The following is a 17919-nucleotide window of genomic DNA, read 5'->3' as shown; positions in this document are numbered from 1 at the left end:
CCGGCCTGGCTCGTCGAAGATGCGCCTGAATGTTGCCACAAAGTCCATATAGGAGGACAGCAGGGGATTAGACTTCTCCCATAAAGGTGATGCCCAGTCAAGGGCTGAGCCGCTGAGAAGGGAAATGATATAGGCAATTTTAGTACGGTCACTGGGGAAATTGCCAGGCTGAAGCTCAAAGTGAATTTCGCATTGGTTAAGAAATCCCCTGCAGAACCTTGGAGATCCGTCAAATTTTGCTGGCGTTGGGAGATGAAGACGTGGAATGGAAATGGGTAAGGTGGGTGGGGTTACAGTTGGTGTCACTGTTGTGGACGCACCGGACGTGCCAGGTCCACGGAGGGTCATTTGAATCCCGTCCAGCCGCGTAGAGAGATCGTGGAGACAGCGGATGATGTGGCCTTGTGCAGCCTCCTGATGTTCAAGTCGGGCTGCCAGTTCTTGCATCGGCCTGGCCGCTTGATCCTGGTCTCCGGCTGGATTCATATGGTCAGTGCTTACTGTCACAACTGAGGGTTTTGGCTGACAGGCGAAAGCCTCAGTTGTAGGGGCTGAGAGGAACTTAAACCGGGGAGGTTTAATCAGACCCCTGGACATGTAAGTGTTAAAAGGAAACCCAAAGGTGTGACCATGACAACCAGGTAAAAGTCCAAATAAAAGTTTATTAACAGACTCCGTGTAAACAAACAGCATTCAAGGTAAATAATGGCAATGATAAATAATATGATTCCTGGAGCACTCTGACCATGAAATGGTTTCATAGGACACTGGTAGGTTAAGAACAGTTGTTAAAGTCCTTAGATGGAATAACCTTACCAGGCCTGGCTGTAGTAGTGAAGATATCCAAGGAACATGCCAGTAGATGGAAACAGATGAAGCTGGTAACTTGAATCAGCTGTTGTAATTGCTGGATGGAACCAGCCAGGTGGTAAGACACGGAGTGGATGCTGAATGGAATCAGCCAGATGATAAAGTCACTGAATGAATGCTGGGTGGAACCAGCCAGGTGATAAAACACGGAGTAAATATAGTAAGATGCTAGGGAGCGTGGAAACAGAGGAGTTGAAGGATGATTACCGGTGGTAGTGGATACTGCTAGAAGCAGATGAAATAGCTGGAAGCTGGATCAGCCACGGAGGACTGCAGAGTCAGGCTGCACCGCAGGATGGTAGGCAGGTGCGGGTCTCTTTAGTGGATGCTGGAGACAGGAGCTGGAACCTGGAAACACAACCACAGGAGAGAGACTGGAACAAGGTATGACAAACAAAGCACTGACCCTTTGCTGACCCAGGCACAGGATACTTATACCTGCAGCAATGCAGGTATTGGCTGGGCAATTATGCAGATTTCCAGGCAGTGGATTGGAGGAACTGAAACATGTGATTGAATCCAACATGGCTGCGCCCATCTTAGAACTTGGAGGGAAAACTGGTTTAGGAAACCATGTGGAAACATAACTGCAATGGCGGCGCCGGCCGCAGAGGACAGGAGACGCCAGACTGACAAATGTATGCTGATACTCGTGGATGACAACGGAGGCCGCGGCAGGCATGGAACACCACACTGACAACCTGCACCTATAACACAGGAGCGGCGGCGGAGGCCGCGGAGGATGGGAGACGCCATGCAGGATTCAAACATGGCGCCGCTGTGACAGCATCTCAGCGTGACAGGAGGGATGTGCAGTATGTGGACACAGATGAGATCCGGCCTTGGAACGCTGAGCGAGCCTCAGGAGACATCTGAAAGGCAGGTAATGGCGTCCAGATACCCGGATCGTGACAGGTGCTTTCTTAGGCTGTGAGGGAACCTGAGGTAAAAAAGTTGACTTCCCGGCTGTTGCCGTGGATACGAGGTCCGAGAGACCGTCCCCAAACAATTCCTCACCCTTATAAGGCAAAACCTCCATGTGTCTTTTAGAATCAGCATCACCTGTCCACTGCCGAGTCCATAATACTCTCCTGGCAGAAATGGACATTGCATTAATTCTAGACGCCAGCAGGCAAATGTCCCTCTGCGCATACCGCATATATAAGACGACGTCTTTTATATGTTCTATGGTTAGCAAAATAGCATCCCTGTCGAGGGAATCAATGTTGTCTGACAGGGTATCAGACCATGCGGCTGCAGCACTACACATCCATGCTGAAGCAATAGCAGGTCTCAGTATAGTACCTGAGTGTGTATATACAGACTTCAGGATAGCTTCCTGCTTTCTATCCGCAGGCTCCTTTAAGGCGTCCGTATCCTGAGACGGCAGTGCCACCTTTTTTGATAACCGCGTGAGCGCTTTGTCCACCCTAGGGGATGTTTCCCAACGTAACCTATCCGTTGGCGGGAAAGGGTACGCCATCAGTAACCTCTTAGAAATCACTAGTTTCTTATCGGGGGAACTCCACGCTTCCTCACACAATTCATTTAATTCATCAGATGGGGGAAAAGTCACTGGCTGCTTTTTCTCCCCAAACATAATACCCTTCTTGGTAGTAACCGGGTTAATATCAGAAATGTGCAATACATTTTTCATTGCAGTAATCATGCATCGGATGGCTTTAGTAGACTGTGCATTTGTCTCATTCTCATCCACACTGGAGTCAGACTCCGTGTCGACATCTGTGTCTACCATCTGAGCTAGCGGGCGTTTATGAGCCCCTGATGGCCTCTGAGACGCCTGGGCAGGCGCGGGTTGAGATCCCGGCTGTCCCAAGGCTGCTGCGTCATCGAACCTTTTATGTAAGGAGTTGACACTGTCGGTTAAGACCTTCCACATATCCATTCAATCCAGTGTCGGCCCCGTCGGGGGCGACACCACACTTATCTGCCCTTGCTCCGCCTCCACGTAACCCTCCTCATCAAACATGTCGACACAGCCGTACCGACACACCGCACACACACAGGGAATGCTCTGACTGAGGACAGGACCCCACAAAGTCCTTTGGGGAGACAGAGAGAGAGTATGCCAGCACACACCACAGCGCTATATAACACAGGGATTTTCACTATAATGAGTGATTTTTCCCAATAGCTGCTTAATATATATTATTTGCGCCTAAATTTATGTGCCCCCCCTCTCTTTTTTACCCTTCTTGTATCAGGAATACTGCAGGGGAGAGCCTGGGGAGCTGCTTCCAGCGGAACTGTGAAGGAAAAATGGCGCTGGTGTGCTGAGGAAGAAGGCCCCGCCCCCTCAGCGGCGGGCTTCTCCCTGCAGTTTCTGACTGAAAAATGGCGGGGGTTTTACACATATACAGTCACGGACTGTATTATGTGTACTTTTATGCCAAAAGGTATTCTATTGCTGCCCAGGGCGCCCCCCCAGCGCCCTGCACCCTACAGTGACCGGAGTGTGTGGTGTGCAGTGGGAGCAATGGCGCACAGCTGCAGTGCTGTGCGCTACCTTAATGAAGACCGGAGTCTTCTGCCGCCGATTTCATCTCCTTCTCTTCTGTCTTCTGGCTCTGCAAGGGGGACGGCGGTGCGGCTCCGGGAACGGACGATCGAGGTCAGGCCCTGTGTTCGAACCCTCTGGAGCTAATGGTGTCCAGTAGCCTAAGAAGCACAAGCTAGCTGCACGCAGGTAGGTTTGCTTCTCTCCCCTCAGTCCCTCGTAGCAGTGAGTCTGTTGCCAGCAGATCTCACTGAAAACAAAAAACCTAACAAATACTTTCTTTCTAGCAAGCTCAGGAAAGCTCACTAGGAGCACCCAGCTCTGGCCGGGCACAGATTCTAACTGAGGTCTGGAGGAGGGGCATAGAGGGAGGAGCCAGTGCACACCCATAGTACCTAATCTTTCTTTTAGAGTGCCCAGTCTCCTGCGGAGCCTGTCTATTCCCCATGGTCCTTACGGAGTTCCCAGCATCCACTAGGACGTCAGAGAAAAATATATATATTACTGTATATCAGTAGTAGTACAGAGCGGTGTAACTGTGACACGTGTCCTGACAAGCAGTATAGAAGCTATAGAAAAGTATATATATTATTGTATATATCAGTATAGAGCTGTGTAACTGTGACTCATGTGTGTCCTGACAAGCAGTATAGAAGCTATAGAAAAGTATATATATTACTGTATATCAGTAGTAGTACAGAGCGGTGTAACTGTGACACATGTGTGTCCTGACAAGCAGTATAGAAGCTATAGAAAAGTATATATAATATTACTGTATATCAGTACAGAGCGGTGTAACTGTGACACGTGTCCTGACAAGCAGTATAGAAGCTATAGAAAAGTATATATATTACTGTATATCAGTAGTAGTACAGAGCTGTGTAACTGTGACACGTGTGTCCTGACAAGCAGTATAGAAGCTATAGAAAAGTATATATATTACTGTATATCAGTAGTAGTACAGAGCGGTGTAACTGTGACACATGTGTCCTGACAAGCAGTATAGAAGCTATAGAAAAGTATATATATTACTGTATATCAGTAGTAGTACAGAGCGGTGTAACTGTGACCCATCTGTCCTGACAAGCAATATAGAAGCTACAGAAAAGTATATATATTACTGTATACCAGTAGTAGTACAGAGCGGTGTAACTGTGACACATGTGTGTCCTGACAAGCAGTATAGAAGCTATAGAAAATAAGAAAAGTATATATATTATTGTATATATCAGTACAGACAGAGCGGTGTAACTGTGACACATGTGTGTCCTGACAAGCAGTATAGAAGCTATAGAAAATAAGAAAAGTATATATATTATTGTATATATCAGTACAGACAGAGCGGTGTAACTGTGACACATGTGTGTCCTGACAAGCAGTATAGAAGCTATAGAAAATAAGAAAAGTATATATATTATTGTATATATCAGTACAGACAGAGCGGTGTAACTGTGACACATGTGTGTCCTGACAAGCAGTATAGAAGCTATAGAAAATAAGAAAAGTATATATATTATTGTATATATCAGTACAGACAGAGCGGTGTAACTGTGACACATGTGTGTCCTGACAAGCAGTATAGAAGCTATAGAAAATAAGAAAAGTATATATATTACTGTATATATCAGTACAGACAGAGCGGTGTAACTGTGACATGTGTCCTGACAAGCAGTATAGAAGCTATAAAAAAGTATATATATTACTGTATATCGGTAGTAGTACAGAGTGGTGTAACTGTGACACATGTGTCCTGACAAGCAGTATAGAAGCTATAGAAAAGTATATATAATATTACTGTATATCAGTACAGAGCGGTGTAACTGTGACCCATGTGTCCTGACCAGCAGTATAGAAGCTATAGAAAAGTATATATATTACTGTATATCAGTAGTAGTACAGAGCGGTGTAACTGTGACACATGTGTCCTGACAAGCAGTATAGAAGCTATAGAAAAGTATATATATTACTGTATATCAGTAGTAGTACAGAGCGGTGTAACTGTGACCCATCTGTCCTGACAAGCAATATAGAAGCTACAGAAAAGTATATATATTACTGTATACCAGTAGTAGTACAGAGCGGTGTAACTGTGACACATGTGTGTCCTGACAAGCAGTATAGAAGCTATAGAAAAGTATATATAATATTCCTGCATATCAGTACAGAGCAGTGTAACTGTGACACGTGTCCTGACAAGCAGTATAGAAGCTATAGAAAAGTATATATATTACTGTATATATCAGTACAGAGCTGTGTAACTGTGACCCATGTGTGTCCTGACAAGCAGTATAGAAGCTATAGAAAAGTATATAGTATATACTGGTGGTCCCCAGTCCCCACAATGCAGCACACTGATCAGATATTTGCAGCACACTGAGCACAGATATGGAGCGTTTTCAGGCAGAGAACGTAGATATTTTCAGCACACTGAGCACAGATTATTTGCAGCACATTAAGCACAGATTACGGAGCTTTTCAGGGAGAGAACGCTGCCACGTTCTCTCCGTTCAATCTCCAAAGCACGAGTGAAAATGGCGGCGACGCGCAGCTCCTTATATAGAATACGAATCTCGTGAGAATCCGACAGCGGGATGAAGACGTTCGGGCGCGTTCTGGTTAACCGAGCAAGGCCGGAAGATCCGAGGCTGCCTCGGAACCGTGTAAAATGGTGAAGTTCGGGGGGGTTCGGATCCCGAAGAACCCAACCCGCTCATCTCTAAAATATATATATATATATATATATATATATATATATATATATATATATATATATATATATATATATACACACACAAGTTGTGCTCATAAGTTTACATACCCTAGCAGAATTTGTGGTTTTCTGGCCATTTGTCAGAATATGAATGATAACTCACAAACTTTTCTTTCACTCATGGTTAGTGGTTGGGTGAAGCCATTTATTGTCAAACTGTGTTTACTCTTTTTAAATCATAATGACAACAGAAACTACCCAAATGACCCTGATCAAAAGTTTACATACCCCAGTTCTTAATACCGTGTATTGCCTCCTTTAACATCAATGACAGCTTGAAGTCTTTAGTGGTAGTTGTGGATGAGGCTCTTTATTTTCTCAGATGGTAAAGCTGCCCATTCTTCTTGGCAAAAAGCCTCCAGGTTCCTGTAAATTCTTGGACTGTCTTGCATGAACTGCACGTTTGAGATCTCCCCAGAGTGGCTCAGTGACATTGAGGTCAGGAGACTGAGATGGCCACTCCAGAACCTTCACTTTATTCTGCTGTAGCCAATGACAGGTCGACTTGGCCTTGTGTTTTGGATCATTGTCATGTTGGAACGTCCAAGTACGTCCCATGCGCAGCTTCCGGGCTGATGAGTGCAAATTTTCCTCCAGTATTTTCTGATAACATGCTGCATTCATCTTGTCATCAAGTTTGACCAAGTTTCCAGTGCTTTTGTAGCTCACACATCCCCAAAACATCAGCGATCCACCTCCATGTTTCACAGTAGGAATGGTGTACCTTTCATCATAGGCCTTGTTGACTCCTCTCCAAATGTAACGTTTATGGTTGTGGCCAAAAAGTTAAATCTTGGTCTTATCATTCCAAGTGACTTTGTTCCAGAAGTTTTGAGGCTTGTCTCTGTGCTGTTTGGAGTATTGTAAGCGGGATGCATTGTGGCATTTGCGTAGTAATGGCTTTCTTCTGGCGACTCGACCATGTAGCCCATTTTTCTTCAAATGCCTCCTTATTGTGCATCTTGAAACAACCACACCACTTTTTTTCAGAGAGTACTGTATTTCAGCTGAAGTTATTTGTGGATTTTTCTTTGCATCCTGAACAATTTTCCTGGCAGTTGTGGCTGAAATTTTTGTTGGTCTACCTGACTGTGATTTGGTTTCCACGGAATCCCTCATTTTCCACTTCTTAATTAGAGTTTGAACACTGCTGATTGGCATTCTCAATTGCTTGGATATCTTTTTTATATCCCTTTCATGTTTTATACAGTTCAATTACTGTTATGAGCCACGGCTGTGGCTCATTTCCATTTTTGCATTTTGGTTATGTATTTTATGTTATACGTCTGTTCATGTTCCCCGTGGGTGTCATGGGGTGCTCGGAGCTCACCCTTAAGGAGGGGATACTGTTATGAACCACAGGTAGTGGTTCATTCCTATTTTATGTTTATAAAGTTGTCTTGCATGCCAAGATTTCCTGTTGCTCTGTTTTAGAATACTCTTGTCTGCTGCCACTGGTGAGTCTGTGTAATTGCAGCTTGTTCCCATGTGTTCAGCCTCACCTGGCTGCTAATTGCATCTTGTCAGTTTGGAGTCATGCAACAGGGCAGCTGCATGAGATTATTAATTAGGCCTCTCTGTTATATGCTGGCTGACTGCAATTCACAGACGCTGGTGATATTTCTGGGTATCCGGTCTGCTTGAGTTCTGAGCTTGGTTCCTGCTAGTTCCTGAGCTTCCTGTGTCGATTCCTGAGTCAGTCCCTGTGTCGATTCCTATGTCTGATCCCGTGTCCTGCCGTGAGGCGTTCCTGTCCTGAGGTCCAGTGCCTTTGCCTGTGCCTGGTCAAGTTTCTGGCTTCTTGGTGTCCACCGGTCTTTCGTTTGGGATTCTGCCTGTCCTCCAGTTCTAAGAGTCTGTGTCAGCAGCATTGGGAGTTCCTGTCCGTTTGCCAGTATTCGTACCGGTTCCGTGAGTAGCGGCTCTGCCGCGTCCGTCGGCCTAGACCGCTGTATTCCATTATTATTTCTGTCACTGGTGTTTTGCAGAGGGTTCTGCTTATGCTGTCACCGCCGGTACACAAAAGTATTGTGTGGGCGTGTGGTCAGCATTTCCTTTGTTGTTCTTTTCCTTTGGCAGGAAGCTGCACATACATTTAGTTTTAGGCTAGTTAGTAGCCCCTGGCTTTGGTTGTTTCAGTAAGAGGGCCCCTTGTTATCACCCTGTCTCGGTACACTCTTTGTCTCTCATTAAGACCTTAGGGGGCATCGAAGTTGGGCAGACGTAATCCGCCCTTCAAACGCTGCTGCCATGGGCTCAAGCAACCATAGTCTCGCAAGAGTGTACTGACAGCACGGGCGAGACAACGGAGATAGGGCGCCAGGGGCTATTCCCTTTCCATTCCCCTTTCCCAGCATTACGTTCCAGTGCTCCGGTCCTTGCAATAAGATCTCCTCAGACCAGAGTGCTGGAATCATAACATTATCACCAGCCATACCACAAAAAAGAAATAAAACTTTTTTTCTTTTTTGGCCCAGTCCAGTGTCTAGTCTTGTCTACACTGAGGAAGCCGCCGAGGTTACATGAAGGCGGAGAAACGCGTATGTGATGACAAGTGAGCTACAGCCGGCCGGCTTATTCATTCACTCCAGGAGACGCTGACTGCCTCTTAAACACCGCATATCTCAGTACCCGGTTTTCCGGACCCCAGTGCTAAGGGGGAATAAGGAGGACTCTCCTTCATCTGAGCTATACAACATCATTATATAGAGGTTGGTGCGTTATCTGGTGTTAAAGGGAGTCTCAAATTACCACGTTCATATAACAGTTTTCTTATCATGCCGCTGTGCTGATACATGGACAGTTTTACATCAGAATTGCCGTATATTCCACACAGAGACTGTTGCTTCATTTTTGCTTCTTAAAGGAAGGATAAATTATACAAGTTTTGTCCAAACAAATTAAACGGATAATACAAGTGGCACTATACAGCGCAGGGACGCCTGCTAAGTTATATCTGTCAATATAAAAAGTCATTCCTATTAGTGGAGTTTATTCTGTTGTGCCTTAATATATAATTATTTTAAAATTTCTTGCTGTGTGCAACAGTTGTGTATTATATACATATTAATTGTTTTATGGATTGAATGTATATTATAAGAAATCCGGCCGGTAACTGTATAATTGCATAATTCCCGCAATTTCATATATATATTATTATTTTTTATTTATTATCTTTTATTTTTTATTTAATTTTATAGACAATAAAATAAAAAAAGTTTTTATTAAATGCTAAGCGCTGTTCCAGATTGTTTTTTCTTGTCTAGAATTCAGTGTGCAGAATCCAATCCGGTGTTTAGAATCCAGTCCTGTCTAGAATTCAGTGTGCAGAATCCAGTCCGGTGTTAGAATCCAGTCCGGTGTTAGAATCCAGTCCGGTGTTAGAATCCAGTCCGGTGTTTAGAATCCAGTCCGGTGTTTAAAAAAAAAACAAAAAAAAAACTCTTGTTTTGTTTAGCAAAAATTTAGTCCTGCCTTGTCTAGTCCTGCATTGTCTAGTCCTGCCTTGTCTAGTCCTGCCTTGTCTAGTCCTGCCTTGTCTTGTCTAGTTTTAAATCCTCCTATGTCTACTATGCAAGCCCTGCAGGCATCTCTCGCAGCCCTGAACTCTGTTTTCAGTGCTTTGAGACCAGAGCGACTAGAAGTTTTGCAGCAATCCCTAAAGCAACTGCAAAACCTTCTGACTAAAATCTTGCTCATCTTGCCAGAAGTCGTTGAGAGTACATCTATCTCTAAAGAGACTCTTGTTCAGAGTATGGTGACAAGAGAATCCTCTGGTTTAATTAAAGAGAAAAGGTTTAAAGGTTTTCTGCGGCCCAGGCTCTCAGAAGAGGAGTGTCTGCGTCGCAGAAACTTAAACTTATGCCTATATTGTGGGGGTTTAGGCCACTATCTGCAGACCTGTGAGTTGCGCAAGCCAAAGTGTGGTGACGAGTCTTGCCCTCTGGCCAAGTTGAGTCAGGATACAAGACCTACTCCTGTCTCTACTGTGGCAGAGGTACTTGTCACACAACCCACACTAAAAAGCTCTCTGTCCTATAATTGGGGTCCTTGGGCAAGGGAGCCCCATTATAGATTTAGGAATCAAAAGAGAATGTTTCTCTCCTCTCTTGAGGTTCCTGTTGAAGCAGAGTTGCAAGCCCCTGGAGTGGTGCCCGATGCCCAGGGTCCAGGAGTGGTGCATGTTGCCCAGGGTCCTGGAGTGGTGCCCGTTGCCCAGGGTCCTGGAGTGGTGCCCGTTGCCCAGGTTCCTGGAGTGGTGCCCGTTGCCCAGGTTCCTGGAGTGGTGCCCGTTGCCCAGGTTCCTGGAGTGGTGCCCGTTGCCCAGGGTCCTGGAGAGGTGCCCGATGCTCAGGATCTTGGTGCGGTACCCGATGCCCAGAGTGCTGGAGCGGTACCCGATGCCCAGAGTGCTGGAGCGGTACCCGATGCTCTAGCTTATAGAGGGACATCAAATATTTTACCTCAGGTTTCCATACCAGAAGGGGTCTCAGAAGCTGTTACTCCAGGTAGGGACTTGAAGAGCGCAACCCCAGAAAGGGTATCTGAAACCATAGTTCTAGAAGGGAACTCGAGAAGCAAAACCCCAGAAGGGATCTTTGAAGTAATATCCCCAAGTGGGGTCTCGAGAGACGCAACCTCTAAGAAGGGTCTAGAGGTCGCTTCCCCAGGAAAGAACTTAAGAGGCGTAGCATTAGTGGAGGTGCTGAAGGTTATAGCTTCAGCAAAAGTCCCGGAAGTCATAGTCCCGGGAGAAGTTTCGATAATTATCGACTCAGAGAGGGAGGCCGATGGCTCGGTCCCAGTGGGGGAGGCCGACGGCTCGGTTCCAGTAAAAGAATCCGAGGTGCTGACCCCAGCGGGGTTCCCGGAGGCCACTGCCCCAGCGGGGTTCCCGAAGTTGGGCAGACGTAATCCGCCCTTCAAACGCGGCTGCCATGGGCTCAAGCAACCATAGTCTCGCAAGAGTGTACTGACAGCACGGGCGAGACAACGGAGATAGGGCGCCAGGGGCTATTCCCTTTCCATTCCCCTTTCCCAGCATTACGTTCCAGTGCTCCGGTCCTTGCAATAAGATCTCCTCAGACCAGAGTGCTGGAATCATAACAATTACCTTTTCCCCAGATCCTTTGACAATTATTTTGCTTTCCCCATGACTCAGAATCCAGACACGTCAGTGCAGCACTGGATGAAAGATGCAAGGGTCTTTCAGGAGTCCAGAAACTCACTGACCTTTTATACACACACACACTGATTACAAGCAAACAGATCACAGGTGAGGATGGTTACCTTTAGTAGCCATTCAAACCCGTTTGTGTCAACTTGTGTGCATGTTATCAGGCCAAAATCTCCAGGGTATGTAAACTTTTGATCAGGGTCATTTGGGTAGTTTCTGTTGTCATTGTGATTTAAAAAGAGTAAACACAGTTGTTTGACAATAAATGGCTTCACCCAACCACTAACCATGAGTGAAAGAAAAGTTTGTGAGTTATCATTCATATTCTCTGACAAATGCAGTTTATGTACTAATATATTAGTGTGAACACATTTATTGTTCTTAATTTATTATAGCGCCTGTATTGATTTTGCTTTAATAGTAACATCAATTAGTTGTTATATCTCTGACAAATGGCCAGAAAATCACAAATTCTGCTAGGGTATGTAAACTTATGAGCACAACTATTTTATAGCCACAATTCTCACAATTCCTCAGAATCATTGCTACTTGATGAATACGTGAATACCAGGGACGCGCAGTCAGGGGAGGCAGTGCCTCCCCTGTCATTAATGATTGAAATAATACAAAGAAGATACTTATGACACATATTCTGTGTCATAAGTATCTCCTTTATATTATTTTAGGCACCGATAGTGGTGCATCCCGTTGTGAATGGGAAAGGGGCCGAAACGGGGGGCGGGGCCATGCCGTGGGCTGTAAAAGCCCATTAAAAATCCACTGTAAAGCGGCACTTCTAGAAGTGCCTCGTTGACACAGGGACGTGCTTTCAACCCATGAAAGCACGCCCCTGTCAGTGAGGCCAGATGTGATTGGCCAGCAGATTCGTCACTGAATCCGCGGTCATCACTAGGTGGGCAGCAGTCGTCAGCGGCGGGCACACGGGCGGAGTTGCAGGCATCAGCAGCGGAGGTGGCGGCGGCAGCGGCGACGTGATGCGGCAGAGGATATGGTGTGAGTGGCAGGCAGGGATCCGTGATCCCTGCCTGCCATTCTGCAGTTTGGAAGCGGTACCAGTTTCAAAAATGGCACCTCAGCGTCATTTTTGAAATTCAAGATGGCTGCCACGAGCCAATCACGGCTCGCCGCATCATCACCCTGTTCCCTCTGGCTGACTTATATAAGCCAGTGCGAAGGAGCGGTTGTGAGTCCGGCAGCGGAGGAGGAGCAATGAAGAGCTCATTAAGGTAGAAGATCCAATTGAAGTCCTGGATGGGTGGCGGTCATGAAAAAGAGCTTAAAGGCCGCCGCCCACCAGGTGGAGACGCCGGAGGAAGATGCCAGAAGCCCTGGGGAGGCGGCGGATATGAAAAAGAGCTTAAAGGCCGCCGCCCCCCAGGTGAACACCCTGTATAATAAAAAAAAAATTAAAAGGTGTTCTGTATTTATTTTAATATTTTTTTTACAGGCGGACTACTGGTGCCAGCGGGTCCTTAATGTCCGGGCATGCTGGCACTTGTGGTTCTCCAAGTGCAGACATGCTGGGGCAGGCTTGCCGGGACCTGTAGGCTGCCTATAAAAAACAATATTGTCCCATCATGAACCCTGCACCCACAGCCACCAGGGGAGGGGGGACCCCATTTTTATTTTTGGGGTCCCCACTTTCTGAGGAATTCCAGCCCTGGGCTGACTGATTTGTGGGGGGAGGTATAATGTTATGGCAGGGGGACCCCATACTGAGTGCCTCCCATGCTGTGGCATTATCCCCCCCCCCCCCCCCCTGACTGGTTCAGCCTGGGGCTGGTTTTGTTTAAGTAAGGGAAACCCTATGCTTTTATTTGGGGGGAGGGCTGAACAGCCAGTTCCTCACCAGTCACTAACCTCACTGCATGTCACTGGTGAATACTATCTTATCTTGATACCTTTTTTTTTCTTCATATAGACATATATAGCTGAGAAAGACCATGCTAATGACCATTTGTATCTTTTCATGATATGGTGACAGCTTTTTTGTTACAGTAGTTCATACTTGCCTACCCTCCCGGAATGGCCGAGAGGCTCCCGAAAAACGGGTGACCCTCCCGGCCCCCCGGAAGAGCAGGCAAGTCTCCCGATTTATGGGGGTCACCCCCTGCCCGCCGCCCACTTAACGAGTAAAGTGGGCGGTCCGGGCAGGCGATGACGCAATTCTTGTTGAATCGCGTCATCGTAACCACGCCCCCTGCTGTATAATGCCGGTAATCGCGGCATTACACAGCGGGGGGCTTAAATGACGCGTTCCAAAGGCCACGCCCCGTTCCGCATCCGGCCCGCCCCCGTTCCGCATCCGGCCCGCCCCCGTTCCGCCTCCGGCCCGCCCCCCTTGCGCGTAACCTGACTGCCAGCCACCCTGCTGAGCCGACGGGCTGCTCTCTCCCGGAAAGAGCAGCCCAGAAGTCGGTAAGTATGCAGTAGTTTAGATATTTTTGATATTTATTTGGTTATTGGTTATGTGAATATTTTTTAGTACAATAGCTCCATATATATTTACTAGTAGCTCCATTTAGTTTTATTTTTGTACACTTTCATATGTTATTATGTTGAAAACATATATTGTTTTTCCCCCCTTCTGATGACATAATAATACAAAATTATGTGAGTTGCATTGTACATTTTTAAAAGAAAATATATAAGAGATTTAAAATACGATAATTTCACTTCTATATAGGGCCCCCACAGCGCTACTGCATATGCGCTGTCTGCTGACCACAGATGTGGGCATTGTTATGGAGGGTTCGACAGGAACCCTCTCACAGTAATTTTTGGTAAGTGTGGCCCATAGGCTATGCAGCTAACTTCATTTGAAGATGGCATTACATAATTTGTGTTTTGACAGTCTGCTTTAATCATTGCAATAATTAGTTTTCTGTAAAATGATGTCCATAATCTCCCACAATCAAGTTGTATCAAAATATGCTCCCATAAAGTATATCCTTAGAATCATATTCTAAAAATGAACTTTCAGGGTATGATTCAGTAAGAGGGACAGTATTGCACAGCCAATGTGTCTTTGTATGCAGCAGCTGTGCTAAAATATGAAACAGCAGACGCACCAGTTAGTCTAACACTCACTTTGGCTACCCGCTCCCCACCTCCAAATGGCTGCAAAGACCCAATCTGCACATCTGTGTACTGCATCCCGCAAACGCACAGTTCAACCAGGGCCGGATTAAGCTTTGGGGGTGGCCGGGGCACGTAAGACAGAGGGGCCCCGGTGGAAGGGGTGGGGGGTATAAATTAGATTGTGCATACCTCCCAACATGACCCATTCCAGGAGAAACAAAATACTCTCTACCTGGACTTCCCTCTTAATTTATGATTGATGTCACCTGTGTTGAACTATTAATTTGATAGGAAAGGTTTTTCAGCACAGGTGATTGCAATAATAAGTTAAGAAGGAAGTCCATCCTCGAATGAGTCATGTTAGTATGTATGGATTGTGTATATTCAATTTAAACTAATAGTGTATATTATATTTAAGCTGATAGTTTAATAATGCCTTGGTACTGTTTATAGCTCCACTTAATTGAAAACTATTTTATAAAAAAGACAACAAAGATAACTTAAACTTAAAATACACATAGAAAAATAAAAACTATCATTTATCTTGTCACATGCAAGAATAGCAGCAGCCTCTGTACTACTTACACACTGGGACAGGACTCAGGAGGACTGTGGATGTGTCTCTCTCTCTCTAGACCCTCATTAGATAACAGGTTACACAGGACCCAGGAGGAGAGGAAGAGAAGATGGGATCCCTGGGTCACTTACACCTCTCTCCATCCTCTTATCTCTCTTCTGGTCATGAAACCTGATACTCCTGTGACTCTGCCTGCACTGCATACTGGCCCTCATTCCGAGTTGTTCGCTCGCTAGCAGATTTTAGCAGCATTGCACACGCTAGGCCGCCGCCCTCTGGGAGTGTATCGTAGCTTAGCAGAATTGCGAATGAAAGATTAGCAGAATTGCGAATAGAAATTTCTTAGCAGTTTCTGAGTAGCTCGAGACTTACTCCTACACTGCGATCAGCTCAGCCCGTTTCGTTCCTGGTTTGATGTCACAAACACGCCTTGCGTTCGGCCAGCCACTCCCCCGTTTCTCCAGACACTCCCGCGTTTTATCCTGGCACGCCTGCGTTTTTCCGCACACTCCCAGAAAACGGTCAGTTTCCGCCCAGAAACACCCACTTCCTGTCAATCACACTCCGATCACTTCAACGATGAAAATTCTTTGTTCGGGCGTGAGTAAATCTACTAAGTTTTGTGCTAAAATACTTAGCGCATGCGCACTGCGTACCATGCGCATGCACATTTTTGCCTTAATCGCTCCGTTGCGAAAATCGCCAACGAGCGAACAACTCGGAATGACCCCCACTGTTCTGCTCACATTCTGGCTCCCTGATTCTGCTGCTGCATAAGAGGGAAAGCTAGTGATGTCAGTGTGCTCCAGCCCATGTGCCCCCTGACAAAGTGGGGCCTGGGGTACAGTATGCCCTGCACTCCCCCTCCCCCCTTAATCTGGCTATGAGTTCTACAAACATCGTAGGTACATAAACCATCGTGTTTGAGTACATCTTTAAAGTATGCCCTCAGCTAATAAAAAAAACCACTCCTCTTCCACTGGATGAAATCCATCCCCTGGGGGTAATCGAGATGCTGAAGCAAATTAAAACTGGGCAAAACCATGCTGCACTGCAGGTGGGACAGATCTAACATGTACAGAGATATTTAGGTGTGGTGTGTCCAAACTTAAATCTAAATTGCAGTGTAAAAATAAAGCTAACATTTGTGGGCTACATGCAAAAGCAGCCAGTATTTACTCTGCGCAGAAAAAAATCTATAAATGTAATGTATTTTCTCTCCTTGCAATTGAAAAATGGTTTATTCCAGAAAAAAACGTACATGCTTTTTCTGCCTTGATTCCAAATCCAAATCAGGCCCTCTGTGCCATAAAATGATAACCAATGTGAAGGATAACATGCTAACACATTTGTAAAGGAAAGTTCTGTAAAACAGATGATCTGTTGTTATTCAAATTGTCCTACAAATTAACCAGATTCAGTGACACAGATGTGCTCAACAAAACCTCTTTTGACTGAAAATAATTGGAATGTTGGGGTTTATCATGATTGCCAGCTACAACTAATTTGATTCTCTAAAAAACTCTATGATGAAAGTAACTGGATGGAGAGGTCAGGATCTCTTCTCTCTATCAAATACAATCAGATGTGATTAAAACCGATGCATCTGCAATAGCTGCACTAGCCGCATAGACAGTAATGTAATTAACAGTCTATCTGCTCAGCATCAAACTGTACCTCTAAAAAGATGGTATACTAAATAAAACAGTATTTCATGTATACCCAGAAATGTTGAGAATTATTTGGGGGCAGATAACCATAGCCGTCGCGATGCAGTAAGTGGGCTCTGCAATGCAGGGAGGCTTCGGCCTCCATTTGCCAGGCACTTGTTGAGATTTTACCATCCTGCTCCCGGTAGCTGATTTCCTGCAGCCGGAGACTGGAGCTCAGGAGTAAGCTCTGTCTTCCGGCTCCTACAGTGTGTGTAAGGTGAGATGTCATGATGTCTCTCCCATACTGCCGAGCACAAGGAGCTGTCGGATGGTGGCTGGTACAAGAGCAGGGTTTCAGGTAAGGACAGTGCTGTGTCTGTGTGGCATAATGTGTAAGCGGCTTTACTGTGGGCATTAAGTGTATATGGAGCACTACTACTGTGGGCATTATGTTTACGGTGACCTATTATGGGCATTATGTGTAAGGCACTACTACTGTGGGCATTGTGTGAAAAGTGCACTACTATTGTGGGCATTATGTGCAAGAAGCACTACTACAGTGGGCATTATGTGTAAGGTGCACTACTATTGTGGGCATTATGTGTAAGAGGCACTACCACTGTGAGCTTTGTGTGTAAGGTGCACTACGATTGTGGGCATTATGTGTAAGAGGCACTACTATTGTGGGCATTGTCTATAAATGGTACTACTGTGTAGAGAAACGTGAGTAAGGGGCAATGCCGTGTGTTGTAACGTGAATAAGGGACAATATTTTGTGGTGTTATTTGAATTAGGTGTACTATTGTGTGGCCATGCCCCTTCCTTGTTAGACCACAGCCCTTTTTTGCTCTGTTTCTTTATAAAGTATGGGAGAGTGGCACAAACTTAGAGTTTGCAGGTGGGTGCCGAACACGCTAGCACTGACCCTGCAGATAAGATTCCGGCCCCATTCACATACATTATGCACTAATAGCTGGCCTTCACCAGCGGCCATTTTGTTAGCAGCTTCATTATTGGAATATGCCATACATCTGCAAACCCTTGATCTGGATGTAGGAACAATATAAATAAGTATATTGAAAATCATGCTTTATTTTATATGTCCAATTATTAAATAACCTGTTAAGCCATAGCAATGCCTATTGTGATTACTGGTTCTGTCTGTAATATGTACTCAACAGCCAGGCCTCAAACTGTTTTTTGTTGTTGTTTTTTTTGAGCCTGATGGAGAGGGCTCAAAAAGGGTGCAACCCT

Source organism: Pseudophryne corroboree, chromosome 4 (genome assembly GCF_028390025.1).
Source record: "Pseudophryne corroboree isolate aPseCor3 chromosome 4, aPseCor3.hap2, whole genome shotgun sequence".
In the NCBI taxonomy this organism is placed as follows: Eukaryota; Metazoa; Chordata; class Amphibia; order Anura; family Myobatrachidae; genus Pseudophryne; species Pseudophryne corroboree.
Note: the sequence above shows the minus strand (reverse complement) of the source record.